Genomic DNA, 21,200 nt, shown 5'->3' on the forward strand with positions numbered 1-21,200 from the left:
ACATCGTACATAAGTGGAATAATGCTTTCTAAAAAGAGAAGAATTTAGATTTCTCTTTACTTTTTTCTGTTTCTACTAGAAATATATTTCTCAGTTACTGCTTCCTATGTTTGCCCAGTAAAGGCAGCTAGAAATGTCCTTCCAACTTAGTCTATGAAGATTACTTATTTATTCAATTGTGTACGACTGTATTTCCATCACAATGGTTAATAACAATTGGGTATATTGAAATCCAGTTTTGACAGTAAGTTAGCATCAGACTCCACAGGTTTGGGGCTTAGTTTGCCACAAGATTGCTCTTACCTCTAAGGCCAGCTTCGAGACTTAGGGGTCCCCAGTTGCCCACAAGTACCAGGAGTACTAATCTAGGCACTAACCCAGGAGTCCCCATTGCCTCCCTCAAGTTCAACATGTTGCTAGAACTACCCACAGGACTCAGGAAAATACTATTTTTATGCTATTCTTTTTGTTTGTTTGTACTGAGGATTGAACCCAAGGGCACTTTACTACTGAGCTACATTCCCAGCCCTTTTTACTTATTTATTTATCTATCTATTTATTTATTTATTTACTTTGAGACAGGGTCTCACTAAGTTGCTAAGGCTGGTCTCAAACTTATAATCTTTCTGTCTCAGCCTCCCAAGTTGCTGGGAAATCCTGTTCTTATAACAGTTTTATTATATATATATATATATATATATATATATATATATATATCTCACAATAAGACAAATGAAGAGACTCTAAATGGCAAGGTCTAGCAGGGAGCTTTTGTGTCATCTCCCATAGTCAGAGGATATCACCTTTCCAACATATCAATGTGTTCACCAATCAGGAAGCTCCAGTGAGCTTTCAGCATCCTAAGGTTTTATTAAGGCTTTATTTACATATGCAAGATTTGTTAAATCACTGGCCACATGAATGAACCCAGTTTCCAAATTCTCATTCACCCTAGAGGTCAGGCTGGCTTTTCTGCTGACCTTCATTCTAAAACTGTAAAGGGCCCCATGTTTGTCATCATATTTTCACAACAGAGATGTTCCTGTTACTCAAGAAATTCTAAGGGTTTTAGGACTCCATTCAAGGAACTCGGGACAAAGGTCAAATTCTTTATGTGTCTACAGTCTAAATTCTGAGCTTGCAAATAGGGTAGACTCTTAAACCCTTCACGGTTTTTGACAACCTGTTATGTTAGAAAATAGAACTAAAGTCTTTTACATAATATGTGTGTGATAATACTCATAGGTGGCTCCTTTACATGAAAAGGCAAAATAGAAAATTGACTTAACAAAACTCTTCTAGTGGAATCGAACATTTGATTTTAAGCAGTACACAAAATTTAGAGTTGGTGAATACATATACATTGTTAAATGAATTTAAATATTTGCGTGGGAATCTAAAATACAAAAGTAAATGTTACTAATCTTGTTTTTCTAAAAATTACCTAGCATTATTCAGAATAATATTGTTCATTTTTGTTGTCTTGGTGGAAATTTTCATTTTTACATAATTTTAATTTTTTTTATTTCTAGAAAAGCTGTTTGGGGGGGGGGACTTACTATTCAAGAATATAAGTTGATATGGGCCATAATCCTGTCTTATCAACTTTGTGTGATTTATAAGATACTGTGCCATTTATATGACTCATTTTTAATTAAAAAAAGAAGTAGGAAAATTAATGCAAAATATGAAAAAGAGAAAAAGATAATGAAAAAGATAGAAGCATACAAATAAATTTTTGAATAAATAAGAGAGAGAAGGAGAGGCAGTAAAAGGGAAAAAGGCAGAAAGGAGAAGAGAAAGATTATGAACAAAAGGAAAAGAAAGAGACAAAATAGAAGACAATTCTCTCTGTAGCAGACCATGGTAATATGGCAAGAAATTTTTGACATAGCCACATTTGGGAAGAAACTGTAGAGATTATAGAATTTGTATTTAAACATGAATAAAGAAAAGTAAAGCAATTCAAATTGAGAGCAAAGGTAGCCTTATTTTATCAGAATTTATAAGAGAAGGTAGAACTCTTAAAAATAATGAAAGACAGTGCTGTGATCTAAATGTGTCTCTAAAATTTATGTGATGAAACCCAATAATAAATTTGAGGTGATTAAGTCATGAGAGAAGAGCCCTTGCGAGACTAAATTCTCTCTCTTTCACTTTTCTGCCCTGTGAGAACATAGAGTGTAAAGCACCACCTTGGAAACAGAAACTGGACCCTCACCAGAAAAGTCAGCCTCTGGATTTTGGACTTCCTAGCCCCCAGAACCACAGGAAATCCATTTCTGTTCTTTATAAATTACTCTGTCTTAAGTATTTTGTTAAAACGGTACAATCAGACTGTGACAGGCAATAATTTTGTATCGATATATTTAAGAAAATAAAGAACAATTGGTTTGTTCTTATTATTTACACTTTTTTTAAAAGTGTTTAAACGTTCTGTCCTATTGAAACACTACTGTATATGCAACTCTTTTTATATTGAATTATTTTTCCCTTTTCTTTCTTAAGAATATGATTTCCATCTTGCCGTGGCCTAGAACTTCAATTTGCAGCAAGGAGTGAGGGGAGTGGTAGCCCATGGGAAGTAGAGCTAAGTCACCAGAACCAAGGTAGTGTTTGCTCAGGGATAGCCTGCAACCAGTGAATGGTGCAGAAGAATGAAGACCCAGCTTCTGACTCAAGTTAGAAATGCTCTGAAGAGCATAATTCTAGATCCTGATGTAGCAGCTAAGATCTCTGTTGCAACCTAATAGGTTTACTTTTCTCTCCCAAACCTGCTTCCTTCAAGACTTCAACAAAATTGCTTCCAAAAGGACTCCTGTGAACTACCAATAGTGTTTGAGAAGCTGAACCTTAGCATGTCCCGTGACCTTTTTCATTCCTTCTATTCTTCCTTCCTTCTTTTCTTTCTTCTAACTAAACAAATACACAAATGATTCGAGGTAGCTTTTATATAGGAAAATAAATATATGAGTAGTTAGACATAATGTCCTTCCTTCCTTGCAACAAAAACAATATTCATTTTAATTTTTTATAGTTTTATTCTGAAAAATATGTAAATTCTATTTATAATTCAAAATATTTTTCTATAACTGGCTGGGTCTATGGCAGCTGAACTCAAAATTTTAGCTTAAAAAGTTATTTCTGTTAACTCAACAGTCTCAACATAATTCCTAAGCAAAAACTGAATTTTCTATTAACTTGTAACCCTCCTCCATTCTATATTGAAATAAATTGCAGCCTCTTAGGATTTACTGAACTTTCTAAAGTGAATTTTAGAAAGTAGAAATTAGATGATTTAGCCTGGTGCAGTGGCAAACATCTATAAACCTAAATGGGAGGCTGAAGTAGGAGGATCACATAAGCCCACAAGTTTAAGACCAGTCTGAACACCATAGCAAGATTCTGTCTCAATAAAAGGAGGTGGGGGCTTTTTCCAAATCAGCAATTATTTATGGATAGGAGAATAAATTAGGTTAGATTGTTAAATATAACACATTTATGAGAAAATAATTGTTGATTTAGATTGTAAAAGTAAGCTAAGCCAATTCAGACTTCCAGATGAAAAATGAATCTGTTGAAGAATAATATGATTCAGCCATTTGTGTTAATAAAATTTGGAGGCTAATAGCACAATGGAAGGTTTATAAATGAAATAAGCACAGTTAAGTAGACAGCTTTGGCCACAACTTGCTATATAAAAACAAGATAACTGAGTACAATGTTAAACTAGAAATATCATAGCTTGCCATTCATCTTCCAAAATAAGTTGGATAATGGCTATTTATATAGGGGTATAGCAGAAGAAAGAAATCTCATATCACTGGAATTATAATTCATGCCTATTATAAAGATTGTATAGATAAAACAATGGGTGCTGTTCAGTAATTGTCTAATTCACTATACCAAAGTAGGTAAGGTATTCAAGTTTTTAAAATTTTACTTAAGCTTTATGTAATTTATTTAATAGCAATTTTTCCTAAATAACCTTAAATAATCAGTTCTTTCAATTATTTCAAAGAAGGAAGATATGATCAATCATTTGATTTGGTCACTATTACTGTAAAACCTTTCTGATGAGTCCAAGGTTGTTTTTGTTTGTTTGTTTGTTTGTTTGTTTGTCAATAGTTGACCCAAAAACATTTAGGAGAAGTGATATTTGCTCTGAAGAAAATCAACAAAACATGTAACAAATTATAGAGACAAACTAATTTAATGTAAGTAGTAGTAATATGTCTTGAATACACTAAACAAGGCACATATTTGCTTTTTTATAACTTCTTTAAAGGGGAGAAAATTGTATATGCTGTATACACAACTGAAGAAAAATATCAGCGTTCTACCTTTAAGTACATGGGAGTAATAAGACATCTAGGCCTGGGCTAAATCTCTGCTGGTTTTCTTACTTGACATATATCATTCAAGTCTCTGAACTCCATTATCTCCTCTATATGATGGAAAAATTAACATCTTCCTTGAAGAGCTATGAAAATTGGGAGAATATATAGAATGACTAGGACAGTATCAGGTACAAAAAAAGTTCTAGTTTGATTTCCTTCCCTCCCCTAGTCCCAATTCTGTTATTAGTGTAGGTCTCAGCTTTTATTTCCCAGAAATAAAGCAGCTAAACTAGTTCAACAATGCAGAGCCCCAGTATTATGACACATGGTTATATCATGAGCAACCAGGCAATGTTTTGCAAGTAGTTCTACCTCATAATAATTAAATTACCAAGACATACAAATAATTTTCTTTTAAAAATATACAATTATCCCAAGTTTATCCTTATCAAAATGTGAAAATCAGTCACCAGCACTACCATTTGCTTTTGTGTGGAGTAAATGAAGTCGACAGCAAAAATGGAGTTACTCAAAGCACAGTCTACCTCACGAAATAGCCTTGATGTGCCATCAATAACTGGATGATTATGAATTACGTTTCTCAATTATACTTCCAACCGGACATTTCTTAGTAATTGTATCTTTGTAATTTTATCTTTGTCCCTATGTTTCTAAAGGGAAAAAGATAAAGCTTATTTGGGTTAAAAAAAAAATACCTGTTGCTCTATATGTTTTACTTCCTTGAAAAGCTTCTGACATCAAAAGATTCTGAGAGTGTTCTGAAATACAAGCTTGATCGTCTTCAGTGATTATCCCAATGAAGGAAATGTTTGAGCCACAGAATTACATCATCTCCTTGGATCTTTTCAGCTGCAAACCTGCTAAATTGTCTCAAACAAGTTTGAAAGTAAACAACCTTTGGCAAGAGAAACCCTTTCAGAAACTCTTGAGAAATGATTACAATCATTACAAAGTATTACAACTTAATATAGGCAAAGTATAGGAGACATGAGATATGGCAAAATTATTGTTTAGTTCAAATGATAAAACACACTTTCAGCAAAAGGACTTTCCGGAAGCATGACATAACTCTGAGACAGAATTAGTGGTTCATAAGCATGACTTAAAATGCCAGAAATTTATTTTCTTATTACTTCTAAGCCAAAAAATCAGGTCAAGGTGATGGCAGAGTTGGTACCTCTGAAGATTCTAAAGATAATCTGTGCCTCGCTTCCTTCTGAGACCTTACCAGAAATAGTTTTAATATTCATATTTCCACCAACATTGTCTTTGAGACTTTTTCTATCAAATATTTCCAGCCTCTAACCTTTACTACTCTCAAAACCAAAATACGTGTAAGCCAGGATTCTAAAGAACAGTCCAGTGTGATTTATATGTACACATTAAGAGATTTATTTCACTGAATTAGTTTCTGTGATTGTGGATTCTGGGTTGGGCAATTCCAAAAATCTGTAATGGATGTCTATGGACAGGAACTTTTTAAGCTGGAGCTGAGACTACAGTCTACAGATTGAAGTTCCTCTTCCTCAGGGAAACGGGTTTTCCTCTTGAAGTGTTTCAACTGATTAAATGAGGCCTATCCACACTGTCAAGGGTAACTTCCTCTATGTAAAGTCAATTGGTTATAATTAACCATATCTGCAAGGTATACTCACAGTAACACCTAGCTCTGTTTTGACTGAATAACTGGACACTGGGCCTGGCAAAATTGCCACATTAAGCTAACAATTACATACATTGAAATTATAAAATGTATGAAGTATTAAAGTTGTATTTTTAGGTTATGAGACAGTAGAACATAAATGTATCTCTGGAACAGATTTGTTTTTTACATTAAAAATTTCTCAGGACAGAAATCTCAAATGAAAATGGGTTTCCGGGTCATAGTTCTACTAAAGCAAAGAATAGAAAGAATGATTTTAAGGATGAAAGAGGGGAAGGAGGGGGGGGGGAGGAGGAAAGAGAAGTTATCATAGGATTCATAATTTAGGTGATTCAATAACAAAAGGTGCTCTTGGACCTAGTGGCCTAGTTCAGATACAGAGAATAACAAAGATAATAAATTTTTTTCTCACATGGAGGAAGAAAATCTTGAGAAAATATCACATATTAAGAATTTAATGAGTCATAGAATCGGAGAGTGAAATGATGATTATGAGGAGCTGGGGTCAGAAGGAAATAACAGGGTGATGTTGGTCAAATTGAAATTTCAGTCAGGAGGAATAAGTTCAAAAGATTTATAGTACAGTCTCTTGCCAATAACAACATGTTATATACTTGGAAATTGCTAAAGTGTTTTCACTGGAAATAAATGACAAGTATTTGAGATAATACATATTAAATTAGCTTATGTTAGCTTACATGTTTACATATTTTGAAACATCATACAGTATGCCATATATTATACACACACACACAATTTCTATTTGTCAAATAAATAATTTATTTTTAGAGCCTCCAAAAAAATAGAACGTTAAAAAATCTTCTAAATAATGCCCTAAATTTCCAAAAAGAAAAAAAAGTAGCATAGGGCATGAGATCTGTATAATAAAATGAAAATTAAAATAGTCAAGGTGGGGGAGGCCATCTAATACATAGAAATCATAACAACAGGCACTCTGCCAGACACTTCCTTCATAATAATCTAGAAGGCAAGAATATTTCCATTTTACAGAAGAGGAATCCAAGTCTCAGCTGTACTAACTTAATTACTATTAACGAAAGTCCACATGCTAACAAGTTCAAACATGTTCATACAAGTCCATGCATTGTCTATTGCTCTCAACAGTCTTTTTTATGCATGCTCACAATATTTTTGGCAGTGGACATCCAGAGTATACAGAAGAAAAACTTTTTGACACCCAGCTGAGTACCATCACCAAATTGAGTTTGTCGTGGCCTGACTGTTTTCATGTTGTTGCTTTCATTGTTGTCATTGTTGAACACACACACACACACACACGCACACACATACACACCAAAAGAAGGATTTATACACTGAAAAATAAGTTTTATTTCCAAGCTGAACACTAGTCTCATTCTTCATGGATAATAGCTGTCAATATTTCTTAACTCTCTTTTTGCAAACTTCCTGTGGACATTTTTCCTCAGTACCTCTTTAATAAGCAGTTTAGCTAGCAGTTTATATGTATGTATTAATATATTTAACCAGTTCCCTATCAATAGGTTTTAGGATTTCTTTTAATTTTTTGATATGTAATTAAAGCAGAATGCAACTTTTCATACATTTGAGTTCTGGTTTTGTTCTGCCTTTTCTCTGGGCCAGCTGCTCATCTCGATACCACACAGACCCTGCCTACTGCTTGATGCAGATTAGTGAAAAAGTAATCTCTGGAGAGAGTTTTGCAGGTGTTCTAAACAGAGCATTAAGAACAATATGGGTAAGCAAGTATTTTGTGGTTTAGATGTTGCACTTACAGAATGGACCTCCAACCCCAATCAAGACTTAATGTTGTAACAAGTAACACAGCAAAAATACTAAAATGTGGTTGCCAAAGTTAAAAAACAAAACAAAACAAAAAGCCTTTTTAAAATCCTACTTTCTGAAATTTATTGAGCTCTGTTTGGAAGCCCATACCATCCTGAAGATTCACCTATTATTTTCTTAGTGGTTTCCTTGCCTTTGAGCACATTTTCTCTTGGCAGGCAGAGATCTAATTTGTATTTTATTGAATGGATACTCAACAATATTCAGTAATATCTATTTTTTATTTATATTTTTGGAACATCTAATAACCTGTTTTCTAATAGCACTGGAGTACAATTAGTCATTATCATAGTACTATTATGCAATCCTTGCAAGTACCTTTCATTTGGCTTTACTTAAACAAAGACTATTATAGTTCAAAAACTACTATTCAATTCAGCTTCTTCAATAAAAAATTAACTCAGTAACAGAATTAACTGATAAAATGCTTAATATGTTTTTGCCAATAACAGAAGAAAAAGAAAGAATTAAAAATGGGCTATTGTTTGAGCCAATACAACCCAAATGGACCCTCGATGACCATGACTTCTCACTCTTCAATAATTGTTTTGTTGTAGGACAGATCAACAATTTATAACCCACTATTCTGCATAACACTGTTCCACAAATGTTGATAGTTATAAGGACAAAGAGTGGGGAAAGGGTATTTAATATGTAAATGTGAATTATGAAACTCCAAAACAACACATGAATGAATTCCTTCTATTTTTTTCCTGTGGGCCACTAGTTAGTTTTTCCTAGCCTTTCAGAAACCACCAGAACAACCAGTATTCCACTTAATTATGAATAACTATGTAAAATTGTTTTTTAAAAAAATCACTGAGTGACCTGTTATCAAAATCTGTTTTCTGCCTTCATTTCCCAACCTTCTCTTCTCCATACACCAAAGTCATAAATTTATTTTTTGACATTTAAGCAAGAGTATTCTGTTAGGCACTGAGTCCTCAAGTATCACCACCTCCTGATCTGTATTCTTAGGCCCCCTGGAAACTTACCACTTCCTTATATTTACCCCATAGTACTCTGAGTAGGCATTTATTTTGCCACCTGTTTTTCTAGATCCAGAGAATCTGGAGGTCAGAGACAAATACTTATTATTAGTATTAGTAGTAGTTACTGGATAACAGGAACTCTGCAGTCAGTATTAAATAAATGTGTTAAATGATAAAGGAACAAAGGTTTCATTAGTACTCCATGTTAGTAATGTTTTTTGTCTGTGAATTAAATCAAGAATCAGAATCAAGCCTGTAGACAATTTTTAAGTTGATTTTTGCCAGAGAAGAGTTTCCATTTTTAAGCTAAATTTTAGTGTCTTTAGATAAGGCAGATAGATACTCTTTCCAAAGTCCTGACATCACCCATTTTTCTCCTCTCTGGCAACTTTATGTCCAACTGTTACCTGGCTAACTCTTTCAGCAAATGAGTATGCTACTCCTGGTCTAGATGTTATGGGAGAAATGATGTTCATTATGTTTACAGGTATACAATGAGCTGCACATACGGGTTGAAATAATATGTATTTTTCTAGAAGTCAAAGAAGATCTGTGTACTTACATGAGGGAATTACTGAGGAAATAGATAAGAAATAACAGAATATTATCAATTTTAAAAATAAGTTATGTGATACAATGCCACATCATTAATGCTCTAGGCAGAGACTGACATGGAAAAGGCAGACAGGAGTCCAGGCATGGTCGACATGATGGTTAGAGGTTAGAGGAAAGGCCTGATAGTGGAGAGCCTCCCCAAGGAAAGCTGGAGACAGGACAGGACTAGCAGAGGCAGAACCACATTCAACCAGAGCTCTAGACACAGAAGGGAAGGGAAAATTTTTTAAAGAAAAAAAAAAACTTTAAAAGAATTTTAACTAGATAACTTCCATTAAAGAAAGAACAGAGATCCAGTAGAGCACTTGCCTCACATATACAAGGTGCTGGTTTTAACCCTCAGTACTAAACAAAAAAAAGGAAAAAGAAAAGAGAAAAATGCAAGTTTTAAGTAGCATTCTCAAAATGCTCTTCTCCCATTAAATAACCAATTAAGTTTTTCCAACAAGCCTATTCACTGCTGAGAGAACAGTTCCAAAAGTCATCAGGCCAATTTAGAAGTCATGTTCCACTAAGCAAATGGTGACACAATCCCAATTGCAGTTTTGTGAAAAATAGAGCCAAAGGACATTACTTAACAAATATTATTGAATATTTTCTCTATGTTAGGTACCACAGTGGATACTAGGGAAAAAGAATTGCCAAAAACAAGCTAGAATCCCTGCTAAGTCTGTGATACTGTGTCTCAGCCTTTTCTTTCTTTCTTTTTATTTTTTAAAGAATTTAACCTTTATTTTATTTGTTTTCATGGGGTGCTAAGGATCGAACCCAGAGCCTCAACTGTGCTAGGGAAGCATTCTACCACTGAGCTACAACCCCAACCCAGCCTTTTTTCTCTTACTGCATACAATTGTAACTGAAAGCTCTGTCCCTGTCCCCAATGCCAATCAATGCCAATTTAATAATAAGGACACGGTTTTGAGAAAAAGGAAAAATAAGGTTTTTTGCTTTGCTAGCAAAGAAGAAACACAGGGGACTCCTGTCCCATAGGCTGTGACTCTCTCTATCAGGAGAGACAGAGGGGTTTAAAAGGAACTCTTCAAGGGTTATATTCCAGATGTGCTCTGGTAAGGGGTCCCAGGGTGGGTGTCCTGATGGTGTGTTAGGATTCACTTGTTCATTTGGGAGATATTCATTCACTTCCCAGATCCTCAGCAGGCATCTCCTTCCTGTAGTGGTGTAAGGGTCCGGCGGAGCATCGGAGGGAGAGACCACACAAGAGACCAGCCTCATGCAATTGCAGGGGGAAGTTTTATTGAACCAGCATGCTGGGGCTCAAGGCTCATTCAGGAAGTACACTTTTTGGAGAGGGTGGGGGGCTTTGCATACATCAGAACAAATCATCTTGAGGCGCGGGAAAATTGAACAACAACCCTGAGCCATGATTAGTACATCTATTGGCGGGAACAGTCTGGGCAGGGGTGATTGGTCACCCCTGAGTGGGGTAACATTTAAACTGATTGGTTTTGTGGCCTGGATGCTTACGTCTGAGCTATTTGGAGCCCTTAGCTAATAAACAACCAGGGAATCAATGGAAATATTTACTGGGCAGTTCAGGTATTGTTCTAACAGCTACAGAGATTACAGGTTCTGGGGGTAGCGGAGGAATTTTAACAATACCTGGCCTATTATTATTATTTTTAGCCCAAGCCTTTCAATTTAGAAACCTTACAATCCCCAGTCTTTTACACTTTAACTCAGACTCTTGCAGCTTAGAGTCAGCTTAGAAATTTTACCTTTACAGTGGGTGTGTTCAAGGGCAATTAACTAGAGGAAGAAAAGATAACACTGTCTCCCTGATCTTGTTAGGGAAGGGGAGAGAGGAGAAAAGAGAAAAAAATATATATTTTTTTAAATAAGCCTCAGGGCAATGAGGGCTATATGCAGAGGTGAAGGGACCACTGTTTGTTACACAGTGTACATGTAAAATAACCATCCCATCAGTAATACCAGTCTTTACAGAAAGTGACTTCTGTGACTCTTCCCCTACTCTCCAAGAGTACATATCAGAATCTTTGAGAAATCTTTGCATGTGAGGTATTTTGGTAAGTTCACTTTGAAATTCTGATATGCCTCCCCCTAAGAATATGCTCTCCTCAGTTGAAAACCACAAGTTCAGGAGGGACTAAGAAATAGAAGAAGCAGCAGAGGGTAACATATCAACTTGTATACTAGATTTAATTCTAAAGTCATAGCATAAGACCAAAAAAATGTAAATTCTCTGCAAAATACAGTATAAATGGCTTTATTCTGTAATATGTGTATATTATTCTGTAATACATGCATAGTAACATGCTATGTATTTGGTACTCTAAGGCATCTATTTTTTTAGATCATATTTAGAAATTATAGAAAACTACTTAAAAACTTTATCAAAATCATAAAAATATCAACCTGCTAGATCCCGCTATTTTTACATGCATTTTCATCTAATAGGGAATTTTTTTCTGTATACTTCCTCTCACCAATGCTTTGAACTATTTTCTGTGAAATGTTTATTCCTAGACTACTTTCAGAAATCCATCATCTTCCATCTACCTAATAACTTAAACACCACATTATTTTTCCTTGGGAAAGTAGAAAAAAGACAATCCTCAATCCACAACTCTCTTTTGTTAGGTATCCATAGACTGTTGCAGACAGGAGTGCATCCACAGCTGAACACTTTTGCTCCACCTTTTACATTTTCCTTCTTATTGACAAGCAGATGTATTTGAATTTGTATAAGTCAAATGCCCATCTCATGCTTTTCCACTGTAATTACAAAACAAATTAATGGTGTCTACAGCAAAAGCTTGTAGAATGTGGTACAGATGCACAGAGGACAAAGCCACTGGCTCTTTGGGGGAGAAACTGGGAAAAGCATAACCAAAGAGATTTTATTTAAACTATGAAAGAAACTACCAGGAAAAGACGGCAGTGAAGGCAGGTGGGGCATTCTAGCAAAACCATAAATGAGTGAAATAGGCATAAAATATACCAGCATGTTTGGGAAATTAAAATAAGTCAATCGTCAAATAAGAAAGTATGACAGTTAATATGGACAAACACACACACACACACACACACACACACACACGCACACACACACACACACACACACATCCAATGACAAGTTTTTCTGGAAGAGTGAGGGGATTAATGTAAAATGACCAATCTCCCATACCTCAGTTTGGGACAATTCTGAAAAAACACATAAATTCCTGAACTTCCTTGCTGCAACTAAAAAGTAGTTTCATTTTCTCCCTCTACTTGTTTCTTTCTATCAATCCCTTAAGTCTAATCCCTGCATGTATTCTCCAATAAAATTCCTGCATCTCCATCTCAAAGTCTGTTTCCAAGAACACTATCCTAAAGCAGTTGAATTCAGATTCTGAAATGGGATTTTAGAGGTGAATCATCTGTTGATGGCTAGCGCTCAGTAATGCCTCATGGGTGGTAGGTGGAGCAATGCTAGCCTGCAGCACACCTGGTAACAGTGCAATTGTTAACACTTTCACCTAAGCTGGATAGAGTGAGAAGGGAAAACACTGTCTGGGGGCAACATCTATCTCAACCATTTGGGAGATTTGAAGGAAATAGTAATTATAGGGACTGTGGAAGAGACATCTGTTGCTAAGGGCTATGACTTCATTAGAGAAAAACAACAAAAAGTTGGAAATAATTAATCACTAGTTCAAGGTAATTGTGAAAGCCAGAGGGATTCCCTGGCAGTACATAAAGAATCTTTGTTCTACCATAGCTGAAGGGCAAAGAAAGCTAAGACCTTTCCCAGAACTGAATTATAAATGTAGCAGAACTCCAGAGAAGGTTAAATTCTAATGTAGGCAGTTCTACAATGCCAAGACTAATACCAGGATTAGTAAACTTGAAATGGGAATGTTCAGGTCTTTGCACTCAAAAATCTTAAATACCCAGATTTTCTTGAACATTCCAGACCCTCAAGAAATGGTCCATTTCTCCTTTTTTAGAGACTAGAGCTGCCTGCGTTACTTTTAGATGATACAGAAGCATCTACCTTTCAAGACAACACTTGGCCCTCTCAAAATGTACTCAGAAATTTCAAGTTAAAGTTGATTTTTCAGGAACGCAAAGTCATTTGGGACTTCATATCAGAGTACGGCATAGGGTAATAAGTAAATCCACCATGCAACAGGAGGTGGAACAATCCAGTCATCATTATTTCTATCTATTATGTTACATTCGAAGATATACTTGGTAGTTTGCAGACCCCAGGCTGACCCCTGGTGAGTTGCTTGACTTTGGAAGTAATAGCTATTATTGAGATACCCACTGTATGCCTCTGTCAAGATTTTATAGTAAGTAGTTAGGCTGGTGCATGATCTGAGAAGGTCATGGTAACCAGCAGTCATAGCTCCACAGGGTGAAAGTGAGGATCAAAGCCACTGAGACTAAGAAAGGTACTAATCAAGGGTGATAAGGATATAGAATGGGTAGAAGCAAGACAGCATCTGTTGTAGCCTCCAGAGCAGTAACAGCATTAGGTCTGTTTTCCATTATATATTTAAATGATAGTATTTTGGATATAATCTTTAAAGAAAATATATTATTAAAATAATTTTAACTTTTTCATTGTGTCTACTTGGAATGTTAAAATAACATGTGGCTCATATTTGTGGATTGCATTATATTTCTATTGGACAGGTTTGCTCTCCAATATTTGCATGCAAAAAAAAAATCACTCCTTGTTGGTTAAAACCTCTAACCAATAAAGGGCCTTAGATATCTAAATACATATGATATAGCTCATAGAATAAAAGCTACTTAGATGCTCATGAGCTGCAGGGAAGTAAAGTATACAATGCAAGCTAATGAGAAACTGAGAAAGAAAAACATCCCTTAAGCTCATTCCTTTCTCCCTCTTCAGAGAATAGTATAAACAGTATAAACACCATCCATGAAACAGGACATGGAGGCTGCACAAATTTGCCTATTTCATATTCATAATTTTCATAATTTTATTTCACAATTTTAAAATATCATGGGAATCCTTCCTAAATGTATTATCTGAACTCAAAACGTATATCCATAATCACCCCATCCAAAAAATACCTGTGCAGCAGTTGAACCTTTTCATCTCTACAGGGCTACATGCATGGAGGAAATGCCTCTTAAAAATGAAGCTCTAAGATAAAGCCATTGCATTTTAGAAACTAAGTTTGAAATAATGGCATAACCACAATATTCAGTCATCCACCGTAAAATTATCTGCTGCAATCTCCACTCTGGATGTGGATAGCTAAGTAGCAGTATATAAACAAACAACATCAAAGTGCCTTTTTGGCTAACTGCCACTCTGCCACTTCTGAACTGAAGCCAATTACAATGACATCACTCTAGCCTCATGTCCTTTATTGACCTTCCTACTTATGTTGCCAAAATGTATTAAATTTCTTCTCCACAATTTGTCTTTTTCCCTTTGTCTTTCTTTCTTTAAATAATGACTTGACATCACTTGACCTCAACCTACAATTTTGGCTGATAATATCACTGAGCAATTCACTTACATAAATGGCCTTGGATAATCATCTGTGGTGTCATGGAAAACTCTTTGGAAGAAAAGATTGAATTTATATAATAGGGAACTAAAGAGAATTCTTTTAAATATACAAAGACATCATACCTCCATTTGGCAGGTAAGATGGGGTGTTCTGTCAAGCTGTAGAACTCCAATTTCCATGGTACTATAATTATCAAAATTTATGTTAGTAAACCCATCTGCACAGACTGTTTATTTTTATTATTCTTGAAGTAAAAGTCACTTTATCCACTAAATTGAAAATGAAATTGGTGTTCCAGTAGCTCAAATTTTTAAACATGATTAAACTCTTGGATATGATTGAATATCCACAAATATAAAGAAAAAAAATAAAATAATTGTTTACTTGAAAGAAAATTAATCTTTTTGAAACATTAAAGGACAAAGTTATTTTTTCTGAAAAAAAAATGTAGCTAGGTTAATATTTCCTGATAAAATAAATATGTAATAAAATGAAAACTAGTCTATGTTACAATATTGAAACATTATCTATGAATGAAATAAAATATTTCCACAATATTGTTCAAGCAGGAAGATTTTTTTCTGATTTTAAAAAAGAAAAATTAGGGCTGGGGGTGTAATTAAGCAGTTGAGTGTTTGCCTAGCATGTACCAGGCCCTAGGTTCAATTCCTGAAAATAAAAAGAAAAAAAGAAATTCTCTACACAATTATTTAAGAGTAATCCTGCCCTTTCCTTTATTGTGCCATCAATGTTTAGCAGTATGCCTGGCACATATTTTCTATTGATTTATGCACTCTGGATGATCTAATAATTCCACTTTTACAAAGCATTAACATGGCTCAACATAGATATTGTATCACATTATATTATTTTGTATATTGTGTTTGACTATAGAGTCAAATACCCCCGGTTTAAGTCTTGCTTCTGGCAATTCCTGGTACATAATTTCTTCTTCATTTTTTCAACTGAAAAATGGGTATAATAACAGTCCAGTCCTCACAGAAATGTGATAAGGAACATTGAATTAATGCACATGAAACTTTTAGAACAGTGTCCATAACAGAACCCAATCAATCACAGCTATTATTAAATAGCAGTCTTTCTTTGTACTGCAAAGTTTACAAGTCCTTTTCACATACAATGTTCAGAATCTCATAAAACCTCCTGACTCAAGGAAGACATGTACATATTATTAGACTAACTGAAGGTTGAAGAAACCAGGCCCCAGGGTCACACCACCAGACAGGAGCAGAGGCAGAACTTGAATTCAAGTTTTTTTTCTGAATTCCAAATTCTTTCCTCTACATATAGCTGAAAGGAATTCTTCGGCTACTTCACCTAATAGTTTGTAAAATGTAAGCATAGATATTGAATAATTATGGTAGGATTGTCATTCACTCCTTTTAGTGATTAGATTGTGGCAGAGAAAATAGACGTGATGATTAGTTTCTTATCTTTTTCAGGGTCTATTCAATTGAACATGGATGGGTCTTTCAAGTACCATTTTTAAACACCATTTTCAACACCATTCTTGCTGAGTACCATGACACAGGTACTGCCTGCCTTCAGAACTCATAACCTAAAGGCATTGGTGAACATGTACCTGTACCTAAATTACATGTAGAGGTGCTAGAGAGGGGTGTCAGACAAAAGAGAAATCTGAGAAAGTACTGTGATATTTAATAGATTGCCAGAATTTGGAAGACCCCTGAGACTCTTTCCTAGGAAAAGTACTTGCCGTCTTGGACTAATGCATATAAGATCAGTTGGCCTTGTTTTCATCTTTTATAAAACTGAAATATGGATCTCTAAGATAAATTCCAGCTTTATATTATTATTTTATACTCTCATACACCATTGGAAGAGGGTAAATCAAAAAAAATCTTTTTGAAGAACAACTTGTAAAATTGGAAAACCACATGCACACTGGCCCAGTGGTTTCAATGAACCACTTACTCCATCTTTATTAGGACTGGTAAAGCCAACTTCATATCTTATCTGAACTACTGTAAAAACCTTTTTACTTGCTCCCCTGCTCTCTCCAATCCCCTTCAACCCATTCTTCATACAGTGACAAGAGCAGTCATCTTAAAACACAAATCAGATTGTACCAATTCCTCCTTAAAATCCCCTAAAGACTTTCTATCACAGGGAAGAAATCAGGAGAAAATCCAGATTCCTACCATGACCTACAAAGCCATGGGGAATTTGTCTCCTCCCTCCCTCCCTTTCTTTCTTTCTTTCTTTCTTTCTTTCTTTCTTTCTTTCTTTCTTTCTTTCTTTCTTTCTTTCTTTCTTTCTTTTCTTTCTTTCTTTCTTATTTCTTTTTCTTTCTTTCTTTCTTTTTTCCTTTTTGGTACCAGGCATTGAACCCAAGAGTGCTTCACCACAGAGCCAATCCTGCACCCCCACCCCCAACCCAGTTTTTTTAATTTTTTGAGACAGGATCTCACTAAGATGCTTAGGGCCTCACTAAGTTGCTGAGGCTGGCTTTGAACTTTGAATCCTCCTGCCTCAGTCTCCTGAGTCACTGGAATTACAGGAATGTGCCACCTGCCTATGCTTCTATCTTAGTCATATCATTCTCTCACACACACCCTACAGTGACCATTCTGATCATCTATTTGCGCAACAGGGCTTTACCCAACTGTTCCATCTGCCTCAAAAACTCTCTACATCTGTTGAAATTTCAACTTAAATGCCACCTGTTCAGTCTGAACCTGACAACCCAATCTAAAGGGACTACCTAACCAATCTCCAGCATAACGTTCTCGCTTTAATTCTCTATACTGCACTATTACAATGTAATTCATTCCTTATTTACTTGTTCAATATTTCATACATTCATTTTTCAACATAGATGTGCTTGTTGGCACATATTTAGTATTTATTTCTTTGTTTTTCCACTCCCTCCATCCACTCCAGAGAGTTTAAATTTATAAGAACAGGGAGTTCCCTCAGAGCTGGGCCTCCCAGGCAGCCTCTGACCTCTACTCGGCTGTGTAGTGCTTCCTGGGCGAAGCGGCTGACATCTGGGCTGCACTGCTGGGTTGGTCACGCGGGCAGCCCGCTGACTCCCTGCAGCCAGGGCTCACGCAGCCCACCCAGGGCCACTACAGCGAGGGTACAGCTGACCTTGAAGACGCCCCCAGCTTCTTCAAGATGATGGAGGTCGTCTTCCACCATGGCACTAGCATCGTGGTGGATACACCCTGCAACCATGTGCCGAGCCTCTCCTTTCTCATTTGGCGCAACCACCGTTCCTGGAGGTTATGGAGGGCTACTGAACTCCAGCACAGCCAGCACCACACGTTCTGCAAGGGAGGTATCCTTTACAGCACGGATGTGAGTGTAGATGAAGTAAAAGCATTGGCTTCTCTGCTGACTTGTAAGTGTGCAGTGGTTGATGTGTGTGTTCTTTGAGGGTGCTAAAGCAGGTATTCAGATCTATCCCAAGAACTATACAGATAATGAATTGGAGAAGATCACAAGAAGGTTTGCCATGGAGTGTGCAGAAAAAGGTTTTACTGGTCCTGGCATTGATGTGCCTGTCCCAGACATGAGCACAGGCTATCGGAAGATGTCCTCTATCACTGTCACCTATGCCAGCACCATAGGGCACTATAATATTAATGCACATGCCTGTGTTACTGGTAAATTCATCAGTCAAGAATGCATCCACAGAGTCATCTCTGCTACTAGCCTGAATGTTTTCTATGGGATTGAAAACTTCATTAATGAAGCTTCTTACAGGAGCATTTTAGGAATAACACAAGGATTTGGAGATAAAACATTTGTGGTTCAGGGACTTGGTAACATGGGCCAGCACTTTATGAGGTATTTACATTGTTTTGGTGCTAAATGTATTGGTGTTGGTGAATCTGATGGGATATACGGAATCCAGATGGTATTGACCCAAAGGAACTAGAAAATTTCAGATTGTCACATGGATCAATTCTGGGCTTCCCCAAGGCAAAGGTATATGAAGAAAGTATCTTGGAGGCTGACTGTGAAATACTGATCCCTGCTGCATGTGAGAAGCAGTTGACCAAATCCCATGCACCCAGAGTCAAAGCCAAGATTATGGCTGAAGGTGCAAAAGGACCAACTACGCCAGAAGCTGATAAGATTCTCCTGGAGAGGAACATCATGGTTATTCCAGATCTCTACTTAAATGCTGGTGGAGTGACAGTATCTTACTTTGAGAGGCTGAAGAATCTGAATCATGTCAGCTATGGCTGATTAACCTTCAAATATGAACGGGATTCTAACTACCCCTTGTTCATGTCTGTTCAAGAGTGTTTTGAATGAAAATTTGGAAAGCATGGTGGAATAATTCCGTTGTACTCACCACAGTGTTCCAGGATAGGATAGTGAGTGCATGATAGAAAGACCCTGTGCATTCTGGCTTAGCCTATACCTGGAGCATTCAGCCATGCAAATTGTGCGTTGGACCATGAAGTATAACCTGGGCTTGGACCTGAGAACAGCTACCTGTCAATGCCATTGAGAAAGTCTTCAAAGTGTACAATGCAGCTGGCATGACCTTCACATAAATAGATCTTTGTTAACTTGTTCACCACCCTCTTCACCTGTAACTTCCGCTGACCTATCACAAGTTTAGATGCAACTGCAGATATCTTTCTCTCATGACACATTAAACAATGGACACTGTTCTCAACAAGTCAACCTGATTCAGCCTCTTAAGAAGAAAGGAATTAAGCTTAGAGGATCATGTACAATCTGATGAGTGTGAAAGTAGAAATTACCTATTCCAAAAAGCCCTTTAGGCCTTTTGCTTTAAAATATGAAGTCTCTTCCACCTTACTGTGTTGCCTTGCACCAGGGCTCTTCCCAACAGTCAGTCAAGAACAGTCACTCATTTTTGCTCTAGACAAGTCTGGTATGTGCTGTAACTTTGACACATATGAGAATTAAATGTATGATATTTTTAGAAGGTGGCATGGTCCTCAAATGAGTTAGTGATACTTTACATCTGCATAATAACTCAATTTTACAAGTTAACAAACAAAAATAAAAGTTGTTTCTTTATTACATGCTGCTGTAATAAAATTGCCTTGAATCACTTAATAAGTCTAACCTTGACTCAAGTAGTGAATGCCTATAAACATAGTAAATGAAGAAAGCTAGTATTTTTATAACATAAAACAGTATCATTTAGAGCTTATCAGTCATGTATTATCCAGCAAAAATAAAAAGCCTGATGGAGGTCTGTCTTCATACCTGGAAACATTGGAGGCTATTTTTTGTTAAGATTATCAGAATTCACTAACTACCATTATGACACATAGTCCAAAGAATGCAGTAACCCCTTTATCAAGTTAATTAATTGTCCTTCCCTTTTGAAGATCTATTGTGTTGACCAATTGAACCATAATTCAAGTAGAGTGTCCCAAGAAAACCCACTGAGCTCCTTGTTTGAAGTCCAGCTGCTCTGAGCACTGCCGGTGGCCCTGACCCAGCCTGACTATATATCCTCTCCACGTGGAGGTTTTGCATTCTGCACTCAGCTTCATGAACAGCAGGCTGAAAACAACATGGGTTCTAGTGTTTAGAGATTTTGGGGGGGCAAGGCCTTTTGAGCAGTTGTGTCCCAATGAAGTGCTAAATATTTATGTAAGAATGAGTGCTTTTTTAAAATAATAATAATAATAATAATAATGCCCTTTCAAAAATTTCTATCTACTTTGTAACTGCATGACTTACCTGGTGATAAAAGCAGTTATTAAAAGTCTACCATTTCAAAAAAAAAAAAAAAGAAAGAAAGAAAGAGAAGAAAAGAACAGGAAGCTTGCCACTACATCCCCAGCTTTACTAACAATGCCTGACATATAACAGGCACTGGATCACTGAGTGCTTAATTCTAGCAACGTAACCCAGGAGAATTTTTCCATGCATTATGGTTCCAAGCATATATATAAATTTTATTTATTTATCCATTCATTGAGTTTCTACCAGTTCTGTCATTTGAAGAACTGAGAATAACATGATCATGAGATGAACAAAGGTGAGATAAAAGAAAATTTTCATTCATATCCAAAACTATAAATGGTAAAATATTTAGAAGAAAAATATATCATAAGAAAGAAAATTTGAGAGTTCTAAAGGGTCAACTCTAGTTATCTAACATCCACCATATATAACAATAGAAGAGAAAATACAATGGGAAAAAATATCAAAG

The 21,200-nt window shown here is 36.0% G+C and overlaps 1 pseudogene; it reads left to right on the top strand.

Moving 5' to 3' along the window:
• The window catches only part of LOC101967468 (glutamate dehydrogenase 1, mitochondrial-like), a 71,026-nt pseudogene extending 51,472 nt beyond the window's left edge, over positions 1 to 19,554 (top strand).
• The last annotated feature ends 1,646 nt before the right edge of the window (positions 19,555 to 21,200 follow it).

Source organism: Ictidomys tridecemlineatus, chromosome 3, assembly GCF_052094955.1.
Source record: "Ictidomys tridecemlineatus isolate mIctTri1 chromosome 3, mIctTri1.hap1, whole genome shotgun sequence".
Classification (NCBI taxonomy): Eukaryota; Metazoa; Chordata; class Mammalia; order Rodentia; family Sciuridae; genus Ictidomys; species Ictidomys tridecemlineatus.